The sequence below is a fragment of the Perca fluviatilis genome, chromosome 3 (assembly GCF_010015445.1).
Source record: "Perca fluviatilis chromosome 3, GENO_Pfluv_1.0, whole genome shotgun sequence".
Classification (NCBI taxonomy): domain Eukaryota; kingdom Metazoa; phylum Chordata; class Actinopteri; order Perciformes; family Percidae; genus Perca; species Perca fluviatilis.
Genome location: NC_053114.1, coordinates 23,993,217 through 24,012,355, shown reverse-complemented (window position 1 = coordinate 24,012,355; position 19,139 = coordinate 23,993,217). Strand labels below are relative to the sequence as shown.

General features: G+C 38.4%; 1 protein-coding gene across 3 annotated transcripts in view; it reads right to left on the bottom strand.

Annotated features, from left to right (window-relative positions):
- Positions 1 to 19,139, bottom strand: part of syt7b (synaptotagmin VIIb) — a 100,452-nt gene that overhangs the window by 58,794 nt on the left and 22,519 nt on the right. The window lies entirely within an intron of this gene.

Genomic DNA, 19,139 nt, shown 5'->3' with positions numbered 1-19,139 from the left:
TCTACCTGAAAAATTCATCTGACTGCTCATTCCTCTTCTTCTTTATCCCCCCATTTCACTTTTCATCCCTGCCTGACCATGTTCAACATTTGTACCTTTTTTTTAAACCAACAAACAGCAAGTGGATTAGCTAAGCCAATTTAATCATAGTTATCCACACTCTTCCTTCACATTTTATTAACTTCCCCTCTTCGTCTCCTTCAGGGATATTATGAACCTTTTAAACAAAAGTCTGTACACTGTTATTCTCTGGTAACATTGCTTTTCCTACATGTTTTCAGTAACACAAAACATCAATAAACATGTCAAAAAGCTCAGGAAGCTATTTAGCTATTTAACAGCTATACTTAAGTTACAAATTGTGGTATTTATTCACATTAGATGCTGGCTCCTCCTGACACAAACATGTCTAGAATACCTATTATTATCTAACATTATTGCGCTAGGTTAAAACACTTTAACTGAGAGACTCCCTGGTTTGTTGCATGTGATTCCCCATCTCTCTCATGCCACTCACTTTTATGTCTCCTTATTGTCAACTTATGTTCAACAATACTTCAACTGAAAAATCAGTGCTAACTGCTTTTTTGTTCTCTTGCAAAATACAAAAAAAGAAAAAATACAAATTAAAATCTGAAAACACGGTTACTTAAAGAAAGGTTTGAAATGCACTGCTTGAGGCACATGGCATTGATTAAATATCATTAGGAGATGGGTTTAGAAAGTGATTTCCTGTTGTTCACAAATAAATTAACAGCTAGGCTGGCTGATACAACCTTACATAGAATCTATCCTTGCATGTCTCCCAGAGGCTCATCCAGCTTACATTTATTCAGAGCTTTGTAGCCTTGCATTTAGCGGTTTGAATTCATCCACTTAATAAAGTGTCAGCTTCTTTTAAGCCAGCCTCACCCAAATTAAAATCTACTGTTTGATAAGGTATCTGATTTTAAATGGTGAAATATTAGACATAGCAGAATATGGTGACAATTTAGATCACAGGGTTTAATTTGTTCTTGCTCTGAGCCTTTCAGTCGGGCAGCAGAGGGTGTGTTGTGGTAACATTGTTTTCAAAAACGTTTCAATGCTTAAACAGATAAGTGGTCACAATCTTACCGGTGTTTCCTTGCCAATTTAAAGCAACACAAAGAGAAAAACAGAAAGCCATCGCTGTTGAAACAGCTAAAGAAGCTGAAATACTCTCCAGCTGGAGGAAACGCAATTCAATTCAAAATACGTTATTCGTCCCTTAAGAGGCAATATAATGCAAATGCAAACAGAAATACACATAGACAATTCATTTAAACACATAAAAAAATACAATTTTAGAAGCCACTTATGCATATTGTCGGCATATGATATTATCTTTGTTAGATATATTTTGCAGTACACTTGGTGGCAGTGATTAGATGCATAGGGTTGTACATTATACAAAGGGGCATAGATGGCAGAAAAGAGAGGGCACAGGAAAGAGAGGGCACAGGAAAGAGAGGGCACAGGAAGACGGCGCACATACAGTTCTCACCAGACATACAGACAGACCTGACTAACAACAGAGCAACACGCTGCTACAACTGGCAGAATTGGAAAACACGGTACATTCAGCGACTTTGAGTCCTTAAAATGCGCTATACAAATTAAATTTATTATTATTATTATTATTATTATTATTATTATTATTATTATTATTATTATTATTATTCATCTCTTATGACATCTGTATTTTCACTAAATCTCAATCTGTCATCAAACACTGTTCCCAAGTATTTGTAGGTCTGGATGATTTCAAAACTTGTGCTATCAATGACTGTTGGAAGACTGCCTATGTGTTTTGGTGAAATGATAATTTCTTTAGTTTTGGATACATTTAAATAAACAAAATTATCTGTCACACCAGTCCACAAATTCTTGCATTATGGGTCCATGTAATTGATCTGACCGACTGGGAAGAGCCATAATAACACAGTCATCAGCTAATTTGACAATATGTTGATTATAGTTACTATACATATGATTACAGTCATCTGTGACTTTCCTTTCAGATCTTTTAGAACTGCCAGACCTCCGTGTGAATACGCAAGTCTGACAGTTTTTCACTTGGTGGGGTGTTATCAGCATGAGGACTTCATGACTTCAGGCACTAAACCACTAGAAAAGTGAATTAGAAAAGCCAATACATAGTATAACACATATTATGTAACACTTAAGGTTAACAAGGCAAATCATGATTGATAATGATATACATGCAATAAAATCCTGTTTTTTCTTTTACTTTTGTACTATTATTTTGTGCCACTCTATATAGCCTAATAGTTTTTCTTCATGCTGCTGGTGGAATCCACCTTTAAATGGTGTGCCCAAGTTTAAGGGACTGCACTTACAATGCATGCACATACTTGATGAGATCCACAAGACAAAAGCCTGTGCATGCATGCACTTAACAGGTGTCCTCTCAGAGCACGGTTTGTTTGTGTGCACTTTAAACAAACACACAAAGTTGTTACTCTATTGTTGCATATCTGACAGATTTCAAAAAGGACTGTAGGACCTGCATTATGAAAACCACCAGTGACCACAGGTGTTACCAAATCAACCACATTCTAAATGTTATAACTTTAAAATAAAAAATGGCAAATTTGCTTTTGACAATCAGCTGCAGAACCGTGTTTGTCAGTTGAGGCAGTTTCTTTTCTGCAGTTCAGCACCATGGACAGCGTCCATCCCCACTGGCCCTCCACCTGCAGGCTAAAGTATTTGTAAATAATTTGCTAAAGTATGTACACCTGGTGGACAAACTAGGCTGAGCTGGTTCAAATGGAGCTTAGGAGCAAGTTTGTTATCCTGTTTCATCATTCAGGTTTTTATTTTAAATATATTAAACAAATATCAAGTCAACTGCAAGAATGTCAAGAAAGATTCCTCAATCTATATTACCCTGAAACGTCTTCATTGAATCTCGACATGTTGAGATGATTGCATGTATGTTTTCAGGGCATGTTTCTTGTCACATAGAGTAGCCAACAACCCTACAAATGGGATAATCTTAATCTGAATACACGTTTGCAGATACCTACACATTCACAAATCGCACATGCACGAATTGAGATACAATTTTACAACTGTACACACACATTTGCAAAGAATCTTCAATAGTACCACCCCCATACCTACATACAGAGAAACCTCATTCTCAGTCTCATCTTTTGTCTTATGATAAACAATGCGGGCTGCACACTGCTTTGTGGTTCAGCTCTAACTTTACTATGATGAGTACTATGAACACTCATTATCTCAGCTGCTGTGCCCTTTTAGCAATCTGTGTGATCTCTTTTACCCTCACCTGAGAACAATATATTTGCCAATATGTTTGCCAAGGAGTAAGCACATATCCTCCAAAATCCACTACCCACTGTGACCTCACTCATAAAATGACCTACTGAGCATCTGGTGCAGTAACTGGCCTCGTTAAAATGTACTAATCATTGTTGACCAACAATCTGAGCTTCTAAAGCACTTTTAAGGCTATTACTGGGGTTTCCATGTGTCTTACTGATGAAGTTGATCATCTAAAAGCCATCACCGTATTTGCAGTGAACTTGTAATTTTAAAATGTGCTTAAAAATGAACAAATTCAGATGGATGGCAGAGGTCCACATCAGAGGAAACAGCAAATGAACATGTTAACGTTAACAATTCATGGCAGGGCGAGGAGCTCAGTGAACCAAAAGGACCTCTGTGTCGAGCAACTGCTCCTCTACTTTGAGGAGAGCCAGCTGAAGTGGTTCGGCCACCAGGGAAGAATACCTTTAGTGGCCTCGACAGACTGCAGGGAGACCACAGGACAGGATATGATCTCCCATCTGACTGCATGAAGCTGCTCCTTGGCTAGCCCAGTTGATTTAGAGCTAAATATGATGTAATCTAGATAAATTAGGTAATGTCAGCAAGTAGCCTTATCAATGTTGCTTCAGTCTAGCTGCTGTGGCTTTTGATTTGGGCCTTTTAGGGTGACTTGGCTTCGAGCTCTGTTCAGGAATTTCAGTAGCTTTAACTTTTTGTCCAGAGATTGCCTCTGATTTTACACATTATTCTCGTTATGTATTGTGTTCAATATAATCCCTTATAGCAGATACACACAAATAATCGATTCACACAATAACCCAAATCAAGGTCTACTTGACTCCAAAACTTTCAACCAAATCATAGTCTTCATCAGTGGATGGGGTTTGCTCAGTTGTCATGGAGATGATCTGTTGACATGCAAACTCGGTAGCTGCTGATATTATCAGTAGCACATTTAAGACTCATTCATGTTGGTTTTAAGTTAGCATCATGGAGCAAACTCCATCTTCTGATTAAAGACTGTATGATACAGTTCAAAGGTCAAAATAATTCTATTAAGAAGAACTTGAGTTGTGACTGTTCGGTTAAACTACTATTTCTTAGGTTAAGAATACATTTTGATTCTAATCTAAAATAATGTTAATATGCAGCTTCAAAAACCTAACTCACATTTGAGAAAATCTTAAAATGTGCATTAGCCCACTCTTTCCATGGTAGTCCAATAGTTGCAGTAGCATACACTACTGCAACTTGTGGTGTAACTTCCATGTGTTAACAAAAGACTCTTCCAGGAGTTCTGCTCCTATCACTCAAACTCTCTCTGTTGTTCCCTCTATGTTGTGTATTGTGGAGTAACTGTATAGTCTGAGATCATTTACTTAATAACCACTAAACGTCATGCACAGACTTTTTATTTAGGGCAGAAGTGTAGTGCCGTTCTCAATATTCTCTTATTAATTGTTATTCTTATCTACCATCTTCCTCCTTGCAGTCTCTGCCAACACGCGGCACGCCGTTATTTTTACTCATGGTAATTATATAATTTATAACACAATTGATTAGAACTGCTCATCAGAAAAATAGCTTTCATAAAACTGTTTGTGTCTCTATCTGTCCCCACATGCAGCCCCCCTTCTTACCCCCAGTCCCACGCCTATTTAGTCAAAATTTTGCAGCAATTTACAACACCGGATTGATAACACGGAACGTACATAGTCAGGTTTCATACACTTTTCTTGGTAATGGAAATTTTTCCTTCTCAACACTGAACTATGATAGGCTATACTGAGCACAAGCTAACTTCTCAGAATTTCTTGTAGACTAATATTGTACAACATGTCACATTAATAACATGAAAACATGTATGTATTTTTGACTTTACTCCAGTTTGATAATATTGTAAGAATTGGCCTGTGAACAGAACTCAGCTGGGTCATTTTGTTTAACGTTGGCGTTACAGCTACTCTCAGTTGCAACCTCTGTCAAACGCATACTTTAATACATAAATAACATTACCGTTATTCTGTGTTATCAGTGGCGGATTTAGGTGGACAAAAGATAGTGGTTTACTTCGGACAGATGCAAAACCAGAACATTACACAATTTGACATAATGCGCTATATTCCAGTTTTCACAGTTCAACACATATTATAATCTGACTGAGCACTACCCGTTATACTGCTCAACTGCACAGTTTATCAAGTTGGGTCGCTATTATAGCTCTGCCGAGCAAAACCAATTTTTGCCACGTTGTCCTGCTGCTTTCATGTTTTGATAATCCTTCCGGAAAGATACTTCCCGAAAGCCTGTTTTTCTCCTCCGAATCTTTCTAAAAAAAAAAGCATCTTCTCTGAAAAGCTAACGCTAGCAGTATGTGCTAACGTTATACGAGAGCCATTTTTTCCTGGAGAACCACTTATTATTTTATAACAGAGGTTTGGTTTATAACAATATTCGCAGCTGGTGGGTACCGAGGTGTTTAATCTCAAATTTTGAGAAGTAGAAGATAATCTAGCTCGTTATGATCCAATGTATGCGAATTACAAGCAAATGACAACAACAGGCAAACAGCCAATCAAATTTCAGTAGGGCAACAGACGAATGTCTTTGGGGCATGCATATTGCTGCTTTCCCAGGCACTTTATGATCATGATAGGGGCCTCTCGAGCCAAGTAAAATTTTAACTACGGTAGGCTATATCAGACACTGACCTTAAATTGTAGAACAATGATAAACAGTACCAATGGAGGATGTTTTACATCATGCATTAATCCAGAATTATATTAATTAATAAATTACTCAGTAGCTAGCTACCACCAAAACCACACTCTAGACTTTATATTCATTAGCATACACTGTTGTTTGTTCAGTTACTGACTGTTGAACGGTCTTGAAATTACAGTTCTTGGTGATGATATTGGCTATGAAGGACTAATGATGAATTAGAAAACATACAAAGTACGAATCAAAATAAAATGCAACTTAAAATGAAGGAATTATATATGACCCTTTCCAAAGAAACAAAGCAAATCACTTATAACTCAATTCTACATTACAATTTCTACGTTCAATTCATAGTTGAAAACTATTACTTTTAACGACTTCCACCTGGCTTAATTATTTTCAAAAAAACAGCTGTGTGGCTAACTTCTTTCTGTTTAGGCTTTTCAAGTAAGGCCACTAGAGGGTGTTGAATCAAATGGCTTGGTGCGATGTAAAATGAGGTTGTTCGTAGTGAGGACCTTACAAAGAATTAGCCTATCGCCCAACTCTGCAGGCTCTTGCAGACTCACCTTCTCTCTCAAACACTTCCCACTCTCTCCTTCCTAATTCAGTAGACGCTTTCTTCTCATGTGGGCACCAGTATCTCTCTCTCTGTGAAATGTGGCCCTTACTCTCTCTGCGTCTCCTCTCTTCCACCTGCTGTGCTAATCTGTTTATGCTCTGTTCACTCATCCCCTGGTGCTAGCGACTGGCACGACACGGAGAATAAGCACTATTAGTCACCGGAGACCTCCGGAGGAGCATCTCTTGCCGTAGGTCGGAACAACATGTAGAGGGCCACAACCACGGGAGGTGACCCTTGACTGGCACAACAGATGCATTGCCAGCAGAGTGGCGACCAGTGGGAGGAACACAGGCATCCAATTATACAGAAAACCAAAGGGGAATAAGACAGAAAAACTTGTCTGTTTAACTCTGTATCAATGCTTCAAGTGTCTCTGTTTTTTGGACTGCTCGTTACATGGATTGAAACACCTCTGGTTATAGTTCTTTAACTCTGAAGATAACATTATTTACTCCTCGTGAAGTAGGCTATCAATGACAGGAGTGAAGAAGAGGGAAGAAGCTGTGAGAAGTTTGGCGGGTAAAGACAGCCTGCTCAATCTTTAAAAAAATCCCACCAGTCTCACATGTAACCACCTGACTGCCTCGTTGGCTGGAGTTCAGCTTTGCTGAACCTTGCTGTCACAAGTACATGGTTGACTAGTCAGTAAGCATTTATTTGTGCCTTTTATTTGGCTCAATTTTTTCCGACCAACTAGATGCATTTGATCCCACAGATCTATTCTTTGGTTCGACTTCCACTTATACATCCCTGGACTCCCTCAGGACGTTTTGTTCCGAGCAACTCTTACTCTAAATCTTTGTCCAAAAATGCTGGTTGCCTGGGGGCGATCTCCTTCTTTCCACTGCTTTACCCCAAGGTACAGCCTAAGGCATGCTATTTTTATAAGTTTTACAGAAAAATTGGATAATGAAAATAAATGCTTAAGTCAGGATAACTTACTCACGTATTTGATATGCTGGTTAATCTAGATATAAAGAAGTTTTGGTAATTTTCAGTGTATACTTTAATTGAAAGTGAAACTTAATTCGTTAGCTCATAGACCAAATACATAGCAAGCTTAAAACTAAGTTGCTTCTGGTCAAGATAATGACTATACTGTGGCCAAGCAACTGTGGTTCAGGCACATTGCTAACGATGTTTCTGCACCACAAGAACAGCAGCTCACTGACATCTATTACATGTTAGAGGTTCCTCCAAAATTACAATAAGTAGCCATCACCTTTTTGCCCACGTAGCCTCATTTTTTATGTTTTGGGCTCATAAACCTCATAAACCAAATCCTGGCCCAGTTATTCCAGCATAACAAAAGGTTTTGCTTCTTTCCTCCTGTTAATGTCAGAGAGGATCCTCACTGTTATCTGATTTGCTCCAAAACCACAAAAATTGCAATTTTACACTTAACCTGGTGGGTATGGTTTAAACAAACTGTGGTTTGTTTGCCTGGTTTATTTGAGCTGATGTGAAAGTGTTCATTCAATCGGATAGAGACCACTTAAAAAAGTGGGTCTGGGTCCAGTACCAGGCAAACTCTGGTGCAGTTTGTTTGTGGTGTGAAGTGGACCAACACCAGGTATTTGTGATAGTAGATATATGCTTTTCAGCATAATTTTAAGAACTAAACTATAAATAAATTTTATCTGGTGATCGTGAACTGTCTAAACTAAAGGATCTGTCTCAGCAGTGTAGCCTCTATTTTTATGCAACATAATTGGGCTACCATGGTAACATACATGCATGTCAACATGTAAGTGCAGATTTCTCTGATACATCAGAAAGTGGAAAGGTGTTAAAAAAGACGTGTGTTGTGCCTGTGTCACACTCTGCCAGTATTTTGGCAGTCCCTCATTTTGTGCAAAAATGTGTTCAAAAGTTTACATGGAGCTGGGCGCCTGGGTAGCTCACCTGGTAGAGCAGGTGCCCATATATAGAGGTTCACTATTGACTCAGTGGCCACAGCCGACGACCTGCAGCCCTTTGCTGCGTGTCATTCCCACCTCTCTCTCCCCTTCCATGTCTTCAGCTGTCCTCTGATAATAATGGCTTAAAAATGGCCAAAAAAATAATCAAAAAAACAAAAAGTTTATATGATCTATTATATCTATATATACTATACTATAGTTCCCTCTTTTTGTTTTCCTGTTGAGCTGCAGTGGAAGGATAATAATGAAAAGAGGGAATGTTGTAGTAAAACGTCTGTAACTGTAAGAAGATATCCAATTTGTTTCAGTCTGCTAAAGTCTCATATTAACTTCTGATAAACTTTTGCATACAATTTTTGACAAAACAAGGACTGTGAATTTTGTTGCGGAACGGCTGCGGACCCACGAGATCTCGCGATTTCACGTAGAATAGAACCACAAAACCAACAACAGTTTGTTTCCATCCAGAGGAGTAGAGGGGAAACGACTTTGTGTTTTCAAGGTGTAGTGCGGGGAAATATGATCGCCCGTAAGCACGGTGTATTTGATTTTGAAAATTAACCGGATGTTTTATTTTGTTTCTGTGCTCGACTTCCTGTCCCGCACAATCTGAATTGTGCTAAATTGCTGTGGAGCTCTCCGGCGTCCGGCAAAAATAGAAGCTCTGCTTATCGGCTCTGGAGGGCTGCGGACCGCCGGAGCTGGGACGCAGTTGGAATGCAGCCTTTCCGCAGTCAGTGGAAATACGCACATTGACTTTAAACCTATTGACTCCGCCGCCGTTCCACAGCCATTCCGCAACCGGTGGAAATTGCCAGTTACGGTTGAAGTGCTTTAGGATGTGCTCCTATGAACAGGAGGAATGATTACAGCAAGCAGAACCTGTTTCAATTTACATATGGGCATATTGGTGTCTGTAACACGAACCAAGTGTTAATTATTGCCCCTATGACAACTAAGGTCCCTACCAGTAACAAATTTGAACCCAAACCATGAGCTTTTCCTAAATCTTACCAAGACGTTTTTGTGCGTAAGGCTAACCAAACCTTAACCATAGCGTTGTCACATCATAAAACAGATGTATTTTTCAACATTGACTGGTGATGGTTTTGGCCAGAAAATAACACGTTTCTATGTGTCGTTATAGGGGGCATGGGCAAATAACATAATCTGTTGTTTAATTTGAAGGATACTACTAAGTAAGCGTGAACACAAATGGACCAGAACTAAAAGGCATCAGAGGTATGAAAGTGAAAACAATGTGGGCTGATTGTAAAATCTTTAACTGTAAATGTGCAATGGAAGCACAGTTCATCACTGTGTGACATGGCTCAAGGGTGCAATACACTGTAGTTCCAGTTGAAAAACAGGATTGCACTGAGCGATTTTTCGCATGTTTGTGAATGAGACATGAGAATAAGACACATCCCACTTTCATTCACTGTAAGTCCAATTTTCCATCACACCTGCTATTTGTTTCCCCGCTCTCTCAGGAAACCATACATCCCCTTTTCAGATCATTCCCTAACGCATGCCAGCTGACTTCATTACACTCCTGCCAAACCATCACTGTGAATCGGTAACCCTGCTACTCATTCAACTGAAACGTCAAAAGCATTCGCTCTGTGCCTGCTTTATAACCAAGCCAAGCCCCACAGGGGATGGGCATCCACCGCATTGGTGACTTTCCAGTTTAAACAGTATTTTTTTCTTTTCAATAAACATGTGAGTCTATCAAGAGAGATGTGTGACTACTGCTGGGATCAAGCAAAGAGGGAAACCTTTGGCAAAACAAACACTCATACGTTTTCCTGTTGATCGCTACAGTGACTACACACAGAGTGCCATGTGTTTTGTTTCAGCACATGTTGTTTGCTGTCTCAGAGGGCCACAACACCACAGACCCATGACAGGCTCATAACCTAATACTCTTGACTGGCAGGTGTGTTTATCCATGGTAAACATCTTAACAGTCTGCAGGCAGAGCCATCAAAGTGTTTTTGTGTATGAAGTGTGATCTGTCCATAATAACGAGGATCCAGAGGTTTGCTGCGTGCAACAAGGCAGGCTATGGGTGAATGGACACTGCTGAAGTCATTATGACTCACATAGAGATGCTGAAGAGGAGGAGAGAAAGATTCTTTGGGAGAGGTTAATAACTCATAAAGTGGTGGACGACGAGTAGAAACGTCTACCTAAAACACAGAGTAAAAACAGATACAGTATTATCATGGGGAGGATAACAAGTAAGCTTTACAATCAAACTCCATTATCAGAGTTTCATTATTATTTACTTATTGATTATGTGTCACACAACACCATTCAAGATATTATCATTATATTGCAATTTCTCATTCTGTGATCTAATCATGTACTACAATGCAGTGTAAGACTGGTGATAATCTATATTTTTCTAATGGTCAATAAATCCCATGAAAAGAGATTGATCCCACTAACAAGTAATGTAGCTCAGCGCAAATTCTTTCAGGAAGACCTAACAAGTAATCAGTCCCTCCTAAAGCGAATCAGCGCTGGAGGCATTCACCTTCTGATAAACCAATCAGGAACGGCCAAGGATCCCATAGGCCAATCACAGCGTCACATCACTGTTTTAAAAAGCTGCTTCTCTCCCTGTGCTATCAGCTGTCATTTCAGGAAGACGTCGTCCCTCCTCCTCCCCTTCCACCTCCCGTCCTGGTGGTTCTCCGGCTGTTGCTCCAGTGCCTCCTAGGTCTGGTTTTCCGGCCTTCTCCGCCACCACTAGTGTCTGGATTCCATCGGGGGGTTACATCTTGGTTCCCTACCCCTACATTAAATGTATTAATATATTAAATGTATTAATAACGATGGAGTTCAATCTCCAATACACTGTACACTACATGCTGTTGTACATTAAAACCTTTTGCATATCTGCAAACAAGTCTCTCCTGATTGAATTGTCTGTGTAGCCAAATCTTGATATACCGTATCCCACTACTCTGTGCCGCAGACCTCCATTGTTGTCCAAAAAACTATTAAAAATACATCAGTAAGCAACACTGTTGCACTGGGTGACACATTCCTTAATTACAATGCTAATACAAAAACACAGCTGCTGTTGTTAATTTTGAGTTGATCCCACATACACTGCTGTAAATACTCACTAATGTGCCAAATCTGCAGCTGCCCAACAAATTCACTATTTCTCCTGTTTGTTAAAAACTACAGCAATCAGGAAAAGTTTTTCAATCACTATAAAAATTAAGCTATACAGCAAAAAGAGTTACATATCAGAGAATATAAATTGTGTGTAAACGTTACGTTTACATTCATCAAACATTTGCCATGAGCATATTTATTACAATATATTATGGGAGGAAATATTTAAAAAAATATATATCATGGTAAAAATGTGAATGTGAACTCAAAACTTTTTCTTTTGGAAATACAAGTAGCACACAGTAACAGTTCTTCCCTAAAGCAAAAATAAATAAATTACATAACCAAGCGTCTCACTATGCAAATGTAGAGCTGGAATCAGCTGCATTCACAATAAATAAGATTGACTTTGTGGATTTATAAGATGTGAATAATAACTCATTTATAATGATATTATAACTTTATAACATTATCTCCACGGTTGTTAGATATAAAATGCAACCCATGAAAATAATCCTGAATGCATCCTCTTTCAGTGCAAAATTAATTCTTTCTGCAGTGTGACTCCAACAAATAGTATATGTTAAAAGCCTGGTGTTGCATTTTTTCACATCATTTTTTATCACCTTTTTGAAAACCATGTAAACCTATTTACACCCCTATTTTCTAATTAATGAGTGGAATGGTACATTTTTGCGTTTTCACACAATTTCCACAAAATCATGCTCCTGTTTCAGCGGTTCATGAATCTGTACTGTTCATTCTGGCTCTGCTGCAGTTGGGGTTTGTGTAAGTATAATTCCCTGTTGCACTATTGCCTGAGAGAGACACTGCCTCCAGCTCCTCCAACCCTGAAAATGCAGACTTGTAAGCTGGCATGTTGAAACCTACTTGGCTATCCTGAGCATAAGCTTATCGTTTGTGATGAAAAGAAAAGCAGACCCATGAGCCCTTTTCAAAGATGCATCTGAAGAAGCTTACACAAAGTTTTGTTTTTACAGTTGCTTTTGGAGCTGCAGTTGATTTACAAGACAAAATTATCCAGCAGTCTCCTTGCTTAAGGCCTGGGGCTGTTTCAAGAACAGCTGCTAACTAACTGGCTGATTTAAACTGAAATGATTGATTTTTTTTGGCTACTTAGGGGCAGCAGAAACAAGTTACAACATTTACCTTTTAAGTTGATATATCGAACTTGTTAGCAAACAGTTTCTTATTTACACATTCAGCAGTTACGGAGCAACATTATCATTCATTTACAGTCCTATAAGTCCAATATTAGCTCTCTTTTAGCTCTGTTTTTTCCACAAACTCCTGAGGGAAATATTAGGGGTGTAACGATACATCGATCTGGATCAATATATCGATTCAATCATCCACGATCCAATATTATCGACGCAAAGTGAAAATATCACACACATCGTCTGTAAGATGCCCCTTTATTTTAGATTCCTACTTTATACTTATTCTTTTTATTAAAAAGAGTAGTTTTAATTTAAATGCCTGGAAGAGCTCCGGAATTAAATTGTCAAATCCTATTTTAGTTGCTATTTTGAGTTGATATAAATGAAGATGTGTTAAATGGGCATGTATTGTCTCATACTGATCGCATGCTCCTGAATTGTATCGAATCAAAATCGTATCGTGACAGACTTTAAGATATCAGCATCGTTGTCCAAAGAACCAATATAATATCGTATGGTGATAAAACTTGTGATTTACACCCGCAGGAAATATTTGACTCTTAAGTTGCTAAATGCTCCTCTGTGTTCACAAGCTAGTCACTAACTGTGTGCATGTCTGCCGTTTGGTGCTGAGGAGGTAATGTGCAGTGGGTTTTTAGAGCTTCTTTGCTGAAAGCAGCTGCCTGCTGCAGCTTAAACTGACGCCATGAGAGACAGTAAAGTTGCTGCTGGACAGCTGAACAATTAACTGAAACTCATTATAAAACTCTGTAAAGCCGAGGGCAGCTGCAGATTCAGGTGATAATTCTCTGTAGGTTCATTACAAGTGACCTCTTTTACATGTTTACTTTGTCATTTGATACATTGTTAGTATAAAAATATTATTTATAACAGCTTTAAGAACAACTCCTAAGAACAATTCCTATTTATAACACTCTTGGGAGTGGGAGTAATTCATAAAGCATTTTAGCACTAAGCATTGCCCCTTTTAATTGAAATATGGTGCTCTTTACCTTTGCATGTCCTGGTTGTTAAAATTGTCCAATAGATCTACTCTTATGTGGGTATGACCCTAAATTGTTGTTACGTTACACCAGGTAGGCCTATATAAGTTGTTTTGTAGAGAAATCATAGTTTGTACGTTAGCTTCATGACATTGACTCGTAGTGTTGTTTGGACCAGAAGAGTCTGGATTTTGAAAACCAGTCAAATGAGTCTTTTTCATACATTTCCTTTAAACTGGACAGACTCTGAAACAAAGAAGCCAGGATAAGAATAATAACATACATTAATGTCAAAGCATCTCCTGTTCCCTTTTGCCTCCAATTCACACTCTGATTAGTCTCTTGCTGTGTCCCAGTTCAGTTGCTGGATCCTCTGAAGTCCACATTTCTGGACGAAATATGTCAAGCCGTTGTGGCCTGTCCTATTTCAATGTCTCCTCCAAATGTGGAAATGCAGCTATTTGATACAACCAGCATATCCTTTACAGCCCCTAGTTCCCCACAATCCATTGTGTAGTGGTTTCTTCATGTGAAAGGGGTTGATGAGATGAGTGAGGACATTTCTAGATTTGTGGAGTAGAAAGCAATTAGAAAGCTTTTGAATAAAAACACCAGCACCTGACAGTGAAACAGCAGCTGATGCCATAGAGAAAACCATCCAAACAAAAACGAAATGATGGACAAACAAATGTAATAAACAAACACTGGTATTGTCTAGCATATCCATCAGTGTCAAAAACTGTATGTGCACCACCTGTACTTTCCTAAAAGCAAATCTATGCTAAAATACATGAAAGCCAAATATATAAGGTGACCCTGAAACTCAGGAATTCAATTTTTAAATGTGCTACTATACAAATCCATTTGCAGCCGAGGAGAGAGTGCCAGGAGACTGGCAGATAGAACTGAATACATTTCCCTGCAGCAGCACGCAGAGAGCCAAGTTTGAATCTCTGGTGGGGAGAGAATTTGCCTAACAGGATGGCTCTGCTCCGCCTTCAGGCCACCCGTACTTTATCTGGAAGTGCTTACTTTTGTTGTTGTGTGAACAAATATCCTCTGTGATGAGGATCCACATGTCATTTTACATGCCCCCCAACCAAACATCTTCTCTCTATTCAGCGCAGGACAACACTTCCACTGCAGAACTGGTGAAAAGTCACCAAAAATGATGTGCTGCGAGTGTGTGAAACATTCGTATTACTACCTCATTTCTTTGCACTACAACTTTACAGTTATAGTGTTCATATTATGTTAAGATTTTATATAAAGTACATTGAATTGCCATTTTGTTAAAAGCTGAACTTCTGTCTGTGTAGCATGGAAGGGGCCACAACACAATTCCATTGTATAATCCTGTATTGTTGAATTGCAAAAAAGCTAAACCTTGAACTTTTCAATCAAGTCACTTTAAGGGTTTATATTAAGTAGAGTGAGTGTTAAAAGGCCATGTCGGGCTTTGAAATGGTGAAACATTACTTTTATTAACTGATAATTAACTGTAAAAGAATGCCCTGGTTTCGACTTGATTCTTTAAAATATAGTTCTTTGAAATTGAATTTATGTCTGTGGGTTAAAATGTCCCAAATTATACCAATATCTTACTTCAGAGACAGAAAATTGACCGAGGTGACAAAAGTTTAAATGCGTGAACAGATGAGGCAAAGAAATGAAAAAGATGGAGAGAGTGCCTTGGGTTCAGCCGGCTAGTCTGCCTGCAGTGCTCACACATTCTGAATATAAAATTGAGTCTAGTTTTTTTTTTGCCTTGTATAATGTCTTGTTTTTTGAAGGATCACTGCATATGGTCTCGTATATATGCTGTCAATCATCCCTAGGAGCAGATGGAGCAGCCAGACTACTGGTGATCTTCACATTAAAGCAGCCACTTTAATGCAATCCAGCGGGTGGCTGCATATAAGTTCATATATTTTAACAGAGCCACTTACGATTAACAACCTCCCCATACATTAACATCATTAACCCCAATGAAAGACCTATTTAAAATGTCTGAGATAAAACATTTCTCCTTGCAATGTTCGCCCACCAATATATTGTATAATTTACCTTTACTATTATTGTATCTGTGCTCTTAATTTCAGAGCTGTGGACTTCTGCCAGGATTCAAATTCAATAAGAAACTCATGTCATTTTAATTTGTCTACCTTTTTTTACTTTTATCTTTTGGATGTTGTGTGTCCTTACTGGTGTGTGCTTGTAGTTGTGCATGGGTCTGTGTTGTTTGTCCCCCTCTGTTTTGGACCTGAACTGGGTTGGTTTGCAGGTGGGTAGGGGACTGGAGGGGAATTGACATACTGTTTTAACTATGCTTTGTTCACTTTGGCCTATGTTGTATGTCATTTATTGTTAAAATTTAAATAAAAAAAAAGTTGGGGAAAAAAAGAAGAAGCTCATGTCACATGTAAAAAGAAAGATATAGTAACAGTTGATGGCTGTAGAAATCAGGAAATCAGGCTACACCCTCAGACATCCGCACCATCAGCTAACTGAATAATTTACTGTAGATGTTGCAACGTTGGGTGTGGATTTGTTATTAGGTTACCAAGAAGCAACTCCCTCCACATCTACAGACAACCAGGCGTTCTAGACCATTATGAGCCCTTAAAATGAGGCAAGCTTGCGGTCAACAGTTCAACGAAAGAACAATTTCCAAAATTGGCTTTGAGACCAAATCTGATTCAGTATTTCACAAGAACAAAAACTGGGTACGAGTCTACGGTCTTGTGTTACACGGCTAAGCTAACCTGGGCTCATAGAACAACAAAGGAACACAAAAAGTCGTGTTGTGGGAAACAAGAATTGTCTTTCAGAGTCTTTGTCTTCAATAGTGTTCTGCATGTGGAAACATGTGGTTTGCAGCCGTCAGCCTGCCGCATGCTGCTCCTTTCTGAATCAACCACCTGAATAAATCTCTCCCACACACCTGCATTGGCTGGGTTAAATCAGATCAACATGTGATGTGTCAGTCTGACCCGGTCAATCCGCTAACCACTTCTCCAAAGACACTAAACTGATATCATAACACTTGCTAGCAGCTCTGTGAGACTGTACTGTACTTTGGCACAGAGGTGCTTAAAGCTAACATCACCATGCTAGCATGCTCACAATAGAGTGCTGCAGGGCGACATATTTTTGTAGCCCAATCCGGAAGTTAACATCGCTCTGGTTCCCTCGACAAAAAAACAATGGGATTTTTCCATTGGATTTGGGATTGTTCAGCAAAATAATCTTAAATTATTATAAATGCAATTGCCAGAAGAAAACAGCTAACACTTCCCTTTATGACAATTATGTTTATCAGTTTACCAGCTTAATATAGCATGTTAGCATGCTAACATTTGCTAATAACTATACAAATACAAAGTACAGCTAAGGCTGATGGGAATGACATTATTTTTGTGTTTGGTGATTAACCAAAGTATTAAACTTAATTTGAATTGTGATCTGTTGTTGGCTCTAGAATGTCAGAGGATCAGCAGTTGTTTTATTATATAGTGTGGGGACCATAAATGTCTGCACAGAAATGTGTGCCAATCCATCTAATAGAAGTTGAGATACTTTGCAGGGTATGTGAAAGATTTGTGGCACTACAGTTAATTGGGGATCACCAAAGTAATAAAGTAAGTAAGATTCATCCTCTGGGCACCATGGATGTTTATACAAATTTCTATTATTATTTATTTTATATTTATGTATATAAAAATAGACATGCTAAAGATTAACTGTATAATAGAAATATATTAATTTGTTTTATCCCATAAATCAACCCGATCCTCCAAAATGATATCCAAAACACCCCCAGATGGAGAACTTGGTCTAAAAGAATCCGTCAGGATAAATGCAGTCAGGCTGAAAAAGGCTCTAAGAAAACATGCACCTCCTGAAGTTTAACTCTGTCAACTTCTTGTCACCCACCTACTGTTCTTCAGCAGTAACGTAGCAACAAACGCTCAGTAGCATACTTACTAGCGCGTGCCCTGGAGCAGTGTGACTGGCATTTTTAAACAGTGCTCTCTGACTGTCACCTTAATCACATAAACAAGAGCGTAAGGTAGGAACAGAGTCGAGCAGAGCCCATAAACCCCACTAGCAGCTAGATACTGTACACTACATTATACAGCCTAAACCAGCCAAAGCTTATTATGCAGACATGGTACATGGTATATCTATTATACATGTTTTCTTTGCTTTGTCACATTGATTTAAAGAATGTAAACCGGAGTGAGGATTAATGTCAGACAGAACATGTAGGCAAGCTGGTGTGAAGTACAGTATTTTAGGATCTTCACAGTGATGAAGATGAAACTGCATGCTAGATGACACTGATACCAATATCGATTTCAGAGTTAAAAAAATCTGTCAAACATATTCTGTATATGACAACTATTTCTAATAAGGCACTCCTAAAACCCTTTTAGGAGTCTTCAGTTATGACCCATAAAAGGTTTTATGAGTCATAACTTATTGCCTACTTAACGGTTAATATATTTAGACATTTTTGAAACATTTAGAAATGCTTCATAGGTTAAGTCATTAATAAGAACAACTTTTGGGCTGCTAAGATGTAAAAAATAATTTTGCTGGTGAGTCAATAATAGCTAAATCAAGAATAAATGGTCACAGGTTTCTAAATACCGTATTAGCCAGGAGCAAAAGTGAAGTATGAGTGAATAAAGGATTCTTAAAACAATTCATCAAGTCAGCAGTTGTATATTGTAATAAGTTGTTAATAAATGGATTATGATGCAGGAGGAGGATAAACAGAGATTTTTCCCAACTGGGCAACCATAAAGCAGTTCTTATTAACAGCTTAACTGATGTATGACAAATAAATAAACTACTATTTGTTAATTATAAAAAAAAATCCATGTTACAACATATGAACCATTTATAAATGACTGAAATGTGGTAACAAATCTTAAAACCTAAATTTGGTTCTGTAAAAAAAGTGGGATCAAACTTTGGAAAAGCAACACTGTTTAAGAATTATTATACTGTACAAGTATTTGTATAGAATCACAATCCCAACATTAATCAACCAACATGCAGAAATGTGGATTTGTCCTATTAGCTAGAAAATAGCAGGAAGGGTTGCTAGACCAGAACACTGCTTCATAATTTAACATGTTTTTGTCATTTCTCTGCTCACTTGTTACTTATTGGCCAACAAGCACGCTGATAC